The sequence below is a fragment of the Glossina fuscipes genome, unplaced genomic scaffold, assembly GCF_014805625.2.
Source record: "Glossina fuscipes isolate IAEA_lab_2018 unplaced genomic scaffold, Yale_Gfus_2 1, whole genome shotgun sequence".
Taxonomy (NCBI): Eukaryota; Metazoa; Arthropoda; class Insecta; order Diptera; family Glossinidae; genus Glossina; species Glossina fuscipes.
This window is the reverse complement of record NW_023998415.1, coordinates 41,816,958-41,826,838: the sequence shown is the minus strand read 5'-3', so window position 1 is coordinate 41,826,838 and position 9,881 is coordinate 41,816,958. Positions and strand designations below refer to the sequence as shown.

General features: G+C 31.0%; 1 protein-coding gene across 15 annotated transcripts in view; it reads right to left on the bottom strand.

The window, feature by feature from the left end:
* LOC119645211 (titin) overlaps positions 1-9,881 on the bottom strand; it is a 152,221-nt gene that overhangs the window by 68,567 nt on the left and 73,773 nt on the right. The window contains exon 1 of one of the 15 annotated variants that reach the window (XM_038045244.1): positions 7,718-7,753. The exons of the other annotated variants lie outside the window; for them this stretch is intronic. The gene's annotated coding sequence lies outside the window, so the exon portion shown is untranslated. Of the gene's footprint in view, positions 1-7,717; positions 7,754-9,881 lie in introns of those variants that run through there. 15 annotated transcript variants of the gene reach the window in all.

Sequence of the window (9,881 nt, the reverse complement as noted above, 5' to 3'; positions counted from 1 at the left end):
ACGGGGTGATGGGTATAAACGATTCGGTCCCGACCGAGTTTCATTTTCTAACTTGTCATAATTTGTACAATTCTAGCGAACAGGCATGTCCACATCATCTCAAAAGCTTGGACTTGGGCTTGGGCTTGGGTTTATCCAGAAAGTGTATACTTTCTGAAATCCATATCTCGAGATTTTGATTATTCGACACTCTTAGGTGCGGCAATGATGGATTAAAACGCTGTATGAATATAAGAGAAATTTTCGACTCGTCAAGGAAAACAATGTATTCTTAAAATCATATTTTTTTGCAACATTCTCAAGTTAATTTTTTTAACTTAAAACAACATATATTTCTTTGATAATAGTCGATAAAACAAACCTTAGTTCAATCTATGTGCTTTTCGGATTTGACGTGAAGACTTTACTAGGCGGGAAGAGTAACGAGTAATTTCACCGTAAATTTTTTTTTTCAGACAATCAATGTCTTTTTTATTGGCTTAAAATGATGACTGAAATAGTCAAGATTGACATCAAATGATAATTGTGGGTGTGGCAAAATGCAAAATAGTCAAGCAATTTGATATTCTCGAACACAATTGTACGTGGGAAAATTGAAACTTTAGTTGAGTTTTCCTCGAGATACAATTTTCGAAAACACAGCGCATAAAGTAATTTAAACAAGAGCGCAATTTTTTTGCGATCAAAACGTGGCCATCACACCAAAATCAAAATATTTGAAAAACTCATTCACATTTATCGAGCTATAGGAATGTAAATTAAATGATTTTGTTTTACTTTTAATTTGAAATTTAAATGAATAGTGCCATGATCCGGTGAGAGTGATCCGGTATTACTATTGTTATATTTTATTATATTTCTACGATCATTTTCTTTTCTAGACTTAACATTACTACTTTGTAAGATTTCCTTTCATCCGGAAAAAATTGCCAAAAAGCCACTTTTTTCATGCTATTACACCGAGGTTACCCTTTAAGCGAAAAATTTTGCAAATGTTAGGCCATCATTTAGAGAGAAGGCAAAGTCATTAATTTTTATCTAATGGCGAATGGCGATTTATAAACCAGTTGACGCAGGCGGCAAACTTTGTCGTTGTATTCCTGACTTCATGCAGCTACAAATCCATAGAAAAAGGCCCCCGTATCAACCGTCATGGAGTCCGATGAGCCGATATGCAATAATGAACCTTTAACCAATCACATAATTGCAACATTATAGGTAACTGCAGACAATATTATTATTATTATTATTATTATTATTATAATAATTTATTAAAACGAAAAAAATAAATTCTAGAACTAAAAAGTAAGATGAATACTAGCAGTCAAGACTAGCAATCGACTCTACTTTTTTTTTTTTTAAAAAAAGGTAAATTATGTGTTTAGTCTTGTCGCCTTAATAATGCCACAAATAGTCTATATTGATCTTGATTGATTGAGTTCTCCCGGTTATTTCAGGAATGTCATAGAATTAGAGGTTCGGTACGGACTCTTCGAACATTTGCATGGTTTTAGTATTCAAAAAGTATAGATTCAATCGTAAGATTGAGAATTTGGGGAAATACATTGCATAATGATCGATCAGTGTTCTGTAACGGTATGGCCAAGACGAATTCTTGTAAATGTTTTGATCTTGATTGTTCCGACATTGATTGTGATTGTACGGGTGAAACGGAAGCGAATAGTGTGGATGGTACTGGTACTGGTAATGCCTTTTTGAAAACTAAATAATATTAAATACAGCGTATAATAAAAACTATAAAATATTTGTATAGCGAAAGTTCATAAAAGTTAAAAGAGAAAAATAAACCATAAATACACCCACGCGCATAAAATGGGTTAACGTTATACGTGTGTCTATAGACAAAATACGAAAACATAGTAATTTGTGAACTACATAAAAAACGCGGAACTACTTTAAAAAATAAGTTTCGATGCGTGTTAAAGTTTTATGCTGTGGTGCGAGTGTGTATAAATAAAGATAAGTATCGGAACGAGAGGAAAACAAACAAGTAAGAAAGTTATATACAATTAAGGAACGAATCTTTGATACCCAACACACTTCAAACCACTGTTTTATTTACTTGTATTGAACGCAAGTGCATGAGTTGTGACCGATGGTAATTTTTCCCTAGATCTTGATGTCGTTTACAATACTATAAGTTATAGTTATGTATTTGTCTAATATAAGTTCATTTTGGGATGCACTTGTTTAACTGAAGGAATGAAAGTTCATTTCCTTTGTTTACTATAGGCATGATTAAGGCAATTTTCAATTCCAACTTGTGGCCATCAGTGAAGAGTGTACAAGTTTAAGATTACTTTCTTACGTTTTTCGTTTTCGAACAAAAATGATATAACGGAGAAGAGGACAATGGCAGCGAGACAGATGGATGGACAGACGATTAATAATCTTACGTTATTCGTGATCACACATTTCCAGATGTCTATTACGCATTACAAATGGAAAGATAAATTTAGCATACTCGCAACGCTTCGATGGTGACTATAAAAAGGTGGAGCATTTGGAGAGCACAAAACAGCACTAGATCAATGTAATGCTTTCCTGTTTATTAAGAAGAAGAAAAGCATTTTGCTTTATTTCTTTTGTGTGAAGTGACAGCTTAAGACATTTTTAAGTAAAAGTTATAAATATGTCTATTGAATGGAGTAGCAAGAGATAAAGTTATATGCGCCTGCGTGCAGATTGAATGCTATTGCAATTAAAAGAAAATAACTCAAAAACATAAACACATACACACCTATACATACCTTGTATTAGCAATTGTGCTAATTGTAACATTGTCTAACATTAGATAGTGTCGTCAATACGTAAGTACATAACATATCGGTCAATAATTCCCGGAATTAATACGTAAATCTTACACTCTAACAAATAGTCCAAATTACAATTTTACCAAATAGATATTTGTAACCGACGACTGTAGAAATTTCATTTCACATCAAACATTTATTGAGGACTTATTGTGTAATGTCAGAGACGAAACTCATTACATTCGGCACTGGCTTGAAAAATGTTATCACATTATCTTCTTCGTCGTAAGCAAGATGTGATGGATTTTGAATGAGTTCCTATGAAATTGCTAGATCCGTCAAAAAAACTTAGTTGAAACAGAGAACAAGAAAAATTTCTGAAAATTATTTTGGATAATCGAAAATTGAAGATTCGAGACATAGTAGACATACTAAAGAGATTAAAAGAAATTGCGTTCAATATTTTGCTTAAAGATTTTGCAATGAGAAGACTATCTTCCAAGTATTTCGTAGCAATGAACGAAAACATTGAAAAAATTTCCTGAATTGAAAGTGGAAAGCGGTGCCTTTCTAATCAAATTCCTTTCCAATATTATCTGACAATTGTTAATGAACTGAGCTGGGGCGGGATGATTGTATTATACTTGAAGGAAATTGTGTTTGTGAATAAAGTCGAATTTTGCAAAAAAAAAAAAAAAAAAGAGAAAAATATTTTATCTTTTGCTTATTACCAGGAATTATTGACTGACCTGTAACAATACGCGTGTACGCATAATCTTTATGAATACTTATTACGGTTACGCGTTATTAGCGGTGTTAAATAACAACGAACAAAGACGAGAGTACAATTGAAGAATGAAGTTTTCATTTCTTTATCGATAAAAAAAAAAATGTTTCACTTATGAATTCATATGAATTTATTCTGCTCCCTACCCCCTGCATCATTTCTGTTACAGGGTGTGTAATGTTTGTGCAAATGTATAGAATACCGAAAAGGACTTACGATCAATTCGAAATTACTTACTTTGCTCTCAACACATATATACATATATATATATATATATATATACATATATATTGAATAAATTGGATCGAAGAGACCAATTTTCTGATCCCCTTCCAATACAAACGTTCGTATGGGAACTAAGCGTTCATATGATAAAGCGTTCATCGGACATAGAAAATGTTTGCATCATATTTAATTTGCATGGGTCAATGTTAGGTAAGCCATTTTATGACAATAAAAATTCATTTTTAGCCGGAATTTTATGACGGAAATTGTTGCAAGAGTAATAAGATCATTGATAAGCAAATTAGTTTTTTTTCACATTTCACATTTTGTTTCCTCTCCGCTCCCTCCACCCCCACCATATAAAAGAGCCCATAAAGAGAGCGACATGGTGGAGCGCATATAATGGTCGGTCTTGGCAGACTATAATGTTTTTAATTTTAATATACGTGAAATTTATGAATATGCATATAAATATATTTAAATAAATAAATAAATAAATTTATTTATATATATATTTATATATGAATATATATATATATATATATATATATATATATATATATACGCATTAAGATGTTGCGGTTTTTCTGTTATATGTCTTTCTGATTCAACTCTCTTGTGGGATTTTCTTTGGCGTGCATAATTTAGGTTTAAATTGTTGTTGATTGTTTTCAACTTAAGGCGCCATCATCATCATCATCATCGGATGCCCTCAATTTCCAATTCATAAGATACCCAATCATCTGCATACATGCATACATATCTCTGAATGTAAACAGGGCATATAATATTTTTATACCATGATTAATGATGGTTAGCCTTATATATATATATATATATATATATATATATGTATATATATATATATATGTTATAGATTTGGGTGGTTAAAAAAGAAACATAAGAACGGAAAAATGTCAATTAACTGCTGTCATAACATCAGAAGGAAGAAAATGATATAAATTTTAATAGAGTAATAATTTAAGATATATTTTCGAAATCTTCTTTTCCTTATTGAACTCCAATCAGTTTAAGATGAAATCTTTCATATTGAACCATCCAATAGCAATACGAATGTAAATACAGCCTGAATTATTTTATACAAAAAAAAGCATTTAATAAAAAAAAAAAAAAAAGAAGAAGAAGAAGAAGAAGAAAACAACCAACAATGTCAACATCACTCAACAGATCATATATCATAAAAGATATTCGAGAGCATCAAGTAAATGCCTGAGAAACAGAGTTACCAAAATCGAAAAAGCCGTAAGAGCAACGAAAGTGAAAACACGCCCATAAATTTTCATTAAATATACATGCAATCTCATATATGTGTCAATCGATCTTTGGAAAAGAAATTCGTAAATAAGTTGTCAGCTATCCCTAAGTGTGTTCATCATTTTAGTTGATATTAGTGCAGCTTTTTGCAATTCTTGATTTATAAATGAAAGCGTATTACAAACTATTGTCTGCCTATGCGAGGATCGTGCAAAAGTTTATCTTGTCCCATCAACTGCACAAGAAGCAGTTACAGATACGCAGAGAATTCGATGCAGATAATTATATAAACTCTTTAGCCATGTATACACATACACATCTATACATAATATTTCTAATATTTGCTTGCAAATATTGCAGCATATTATGCATAAGTATTAGTACGGAAAGAAAGCATAGATAGATTTCTTCTTTTTTTGTTTTTTAGAGGAAGTCGCATATTATTTGAGGTTACGTCACAACATTTCTGTGAGTTTTGTTTAACATTTCAACTTGTCAACATCTTGCAGTTTATGGTTAATCAATATCAATATTCTAGTTACGTTTGTCAATTATTTAAACTCGCAGACGAAATCTGCTTACAGTTATGGTATCTTTATCAAAAATGTGGTCTGCAACTGTTCTTGGAGCGAGCGTTCAACATTTTGTGTCAAAAACTTTCTGACTTTTCTGACAGACTTTCTTTCTTCATAACGTCACCGGACTGAATTATTATCAGGCTTCGAATTATTTTTGTGCATTTTATTGCAGAAACTGGACATCGCTGGCGTTTAGTTTGAAAAAGACGATCAAAGCCATACGATAAAGTGAAAAATTGCATTTCTTGATAGCAAAGCTTTGCGAAGGCACCCTACTACACTTCCTATGTTCGAACTTGGGGAAAAAATGTTCATTATTTTTGCCAAAAAAAAAAAAAAAAAAAAACTAATGTTTCTTCAGTTGATTCGATATATTAGACGAAAATAAACAATTTTTTTAACAAATGTCCATAAACAGTGCAGTCAATCACTCTGTCTGCGTGTGATGCCCGCCTTTTAATCACTACAAATCCGTCGATTGTCGAATCTGCGTAAATTTTCTTCAATATCTAAGAAATGTTTTTTTTTTTTACAACGAATTTTTAACTATTAAAAATCAATTGTTTTACTGCATTATAAATATAACAATAATGGAATGAAAATACATACTAAAATAAAGATTCAAATAAACAAACAAGAATTTATTACTTCTACCATTGACAAAAGAAAACCGTACGTCAAATTTATACGCTTCTGTGATGAAGTTCCGTAGTACATGCCAATGACTTCACATATAGTTAAATAACTTTCAATTATGAATGATGTCGTTTCATTCGCCCGCTTCATCTTCTTGTCCTTGCCCGTTGAAATTCTCAATGTTTCAAAAATGTGGACAGAAAGGGAAAACTCAAAGTGAAACGATTTCAATGGATATTTTTCGATGGAATCTCATAGCAAAGAGAAGAGAAATTGTAACTAGCAATAGAATAAATAAACCAATAAGAAAGAGCTAAAATTATCTCTTAACACGTTCGCGGACGTGAATGCTATAGCATTCATTTTCATAGTGATGCAAAATGACGTGAATGCTACACCATTCAAATTTTAAAGCCAATTTTTGTTCATTTCATTTGCTAATAGCATTCATGTCATCCTAGTTGAAAAATATGATCTATATTGTCGTGGATGCTATAACATTCATTTCATATAACAATTAAAATACGATATTCTAACTACTCTTATAATATATGTACAATCAGATTTTGGATATTACAACTAGTTTCAATAATAATTGCCTGTCTATTTTTGCAGCTCCCGGAAATTTTTAATGCTCGCGAACGTGTTAAAGTAACTCAAAATTATCGTTAAATTATAATAAAAAATCTTATTACAAAATTTTTGCTTGCAGTACACGACTTGAATTATATAACTATATAGTTATATAATGTTATTGGTAAAGATGAATATTCAAGAATCGATTTAAGAAAGAATATGATTTTCCTACTAAAAAATTATTAATAAGATTTGTAGAAAATTTCATTTATTTCACTATTAAAGGATACGATATTATTTAGGACATCGAATAATGAGAAGACGAGAATAATATAATTTTTGCTCTACTCTGTCTGACTTTCAATTACCAAATACAGGCAGTTATGCCAGCAGCAAGAGGAAAATACTTGCTTCCTCATTTTCTCCTCATATCAAGTTAAAACTTGGCAATTATATGAGATAGAGAAAGAGAGAAATATCGAAATTTTTTTTGTCATCCGTTTTGTCCGTTTAAAGCGTAAAGAATGACCAATTAAAGACTCGAAAGTATGCGTTGTTTCGGCAACTCTGTGAATTTAAAATTATATGTTTTTGTTCAAGAATTTTACGACATGTTTTATAATTAAACATAATAATAAGACCAAGAGAAGTAAACATTGCTAAAAGCAATAAAGCATAACGTAAACATATTGACAACAATAAAAAAAATAAAAAAAAAATAAAATAAAAAAAAAAAAAACGAACGGACATAACAGGCCACCAACAATGTTGGAATCTTTCGGGAGAAGAAAAAAATGTACATCTCCCTCTACATAAAAGATATATATATATATATATATATAATAGATAAGTATGTATGTACGTACTCCAGAAAAGCATAAAACACGTTTTATGTTAAAATAATTTTTCTTATGTTTTTTGCTGTTTTCGTTTTTGTCCCCTCAACTTTGCCAAAGGATTTTTGTTATTGTTTGTTTGGTTTAACACATTAAGTGATCTTGTCACTTGATCACACTCGCATTGCTTGTTTTCTTTGTTGTTGTTGTTGTTTATTTTTTTTATTTTTTTTTTTTTTACTTATTTCTATGCAATGATCATGAAGATAATCAAGCTTTATCGTGTTATGTGCACACACATACAAAAACCGGAGATATTTATTTATTTATTTTTTGTTTTTTTGTTTTGTTTTTCTTTTTTATTTAGTCTTCGAAAAGAAAGAACAGGAATAGCTTTTTGAGTATAGAAAGACTCTAAGGTGCCTGCCTGCCTGCCTGCCTGCCTGCCTATAGATGCTATTTGTATGTTTGTATAGTTGTTCGTTCGTTGGCATTGTTAAATAATTGTCTAACCTTTCAACTCTTAACCTCTCACAACATAAGAATACACACATGCGCGCCTCTTTACATGTTTATGCATGAAATAAATTTAATCTTTAATGCTGCTGAGTGTTTAAGGAGATTTGTTCCTTTTCTTTTTTTTTTTATTTCATGTATTTTTACCGGAACATACATACGTATGCGTATTTGTTGTAGTATTAGTAGTAATAGTAGTAGTAGGCTATTAAGATTTTTGTTATTTTATTTTTAGATTAAAACCGCTTCGTTATGCTTGTTTCACAGTGGCCTTAAATATTTGCATTTGCTTTTATATTTTCACTTCTAGTCACATGCTATCCCATTTCGTGTGTGTTTTTTTTTTTAATTTTTTTTAAACTCTTTTCACCACTAACTAAAACAACGTTCAAGCTTAGTTAGCACGCGATAATACCAAAAGTACATGCCATGATATTTGAGAGCATCTAGTGGACATTCTTTTCCGTTGGTTTCCTTCCACGACTAATGTTTTTTTTTTTTTTTTTTTTGCATTAAATATTACTTGCTTCAATTAGGAATATAAAAAAAAAAAAAAAAAAAAAAAATACAAAAAATGTTTCAAAATAATTTGCAACAATTTTGTTGACCTGACTGAAGGATAAGACCGAAATTAGATACCTTGATGCGAAATAATAATGAATTCGGCGTCTTGAGCTCACCATATAATTTATAATAAAATCAAAAAAAAGACTATTGTCTTTTACCGAAATGAAAATAAAAAACGCTTGCCACGATAAGCGTTATTCTTTTGGGTTGTCTTCTTACCGCGAAAGTTAGAAAAAGCCCAATAAAATAAGTATTAAAACTAAAAAAAAAAATGGCATTGGGTTGGTGCATAATCATTAGACGTTTTTTTACTGTGCTATACTTTAATAAAAATGTACAATATTTTATGAATTTACGAATTCGTCATCATACTATGCTATACCACTTTGAGAAACGATGGAAAGGAGCGCACAATCAGCCAAAGTCAATGCAGGGAATGGTTTACCATTTTCAAAACTGCCGACACTAATTTGGATCGATTATCGGATTCCGACGACCAGGCAATTTTGGGCACCCGTGCAAAGGGACGAAAGCTTTACAACTTGAGCAATTCTGTAACCATTGTTTGTCGTCTCAAAAAGCTTGGCAAAGGTATAGAAGTTGCTGGTGTCAAGCTTATTAGAAATGATAGCATACGATATATACGTGCGATATGTATTCTAAAATGCTTTGAAATGAAAAACAAGTGTAAGAGAATTGTATTGAATTAGGTAGGACCGAATCTTTTATACCCTCCACTTTTATATATAAATATAAATAAATGAAATTAATTTAATTTCCGATACTTAATGCTATTAGAGATGAGGAAAGTAGTCGACTTTTTACGTTTTCATACTGATAGGTTCATCAATGGGATACAAGCGGAAATTTTCTTTGTTCTCTCTATTGCAGCTTAGGAGTAGTGATGAGTTAAAAAAAAAACCTAATCTTTATTTAGCTTTGAAAACAGGAATTCTCCCAGTGTGTCTTGAACTATAGGCCGTTTTACTTTTTTGAATGAAGTCGTTCATCTTCAATGCCAATGTGCGTGCACGCAAGAGCTTCCAATGCTTTTCTTTACTAAATATGAATGAAATAAACAAATTGAACTTTTGCTAAGTACATTAATACA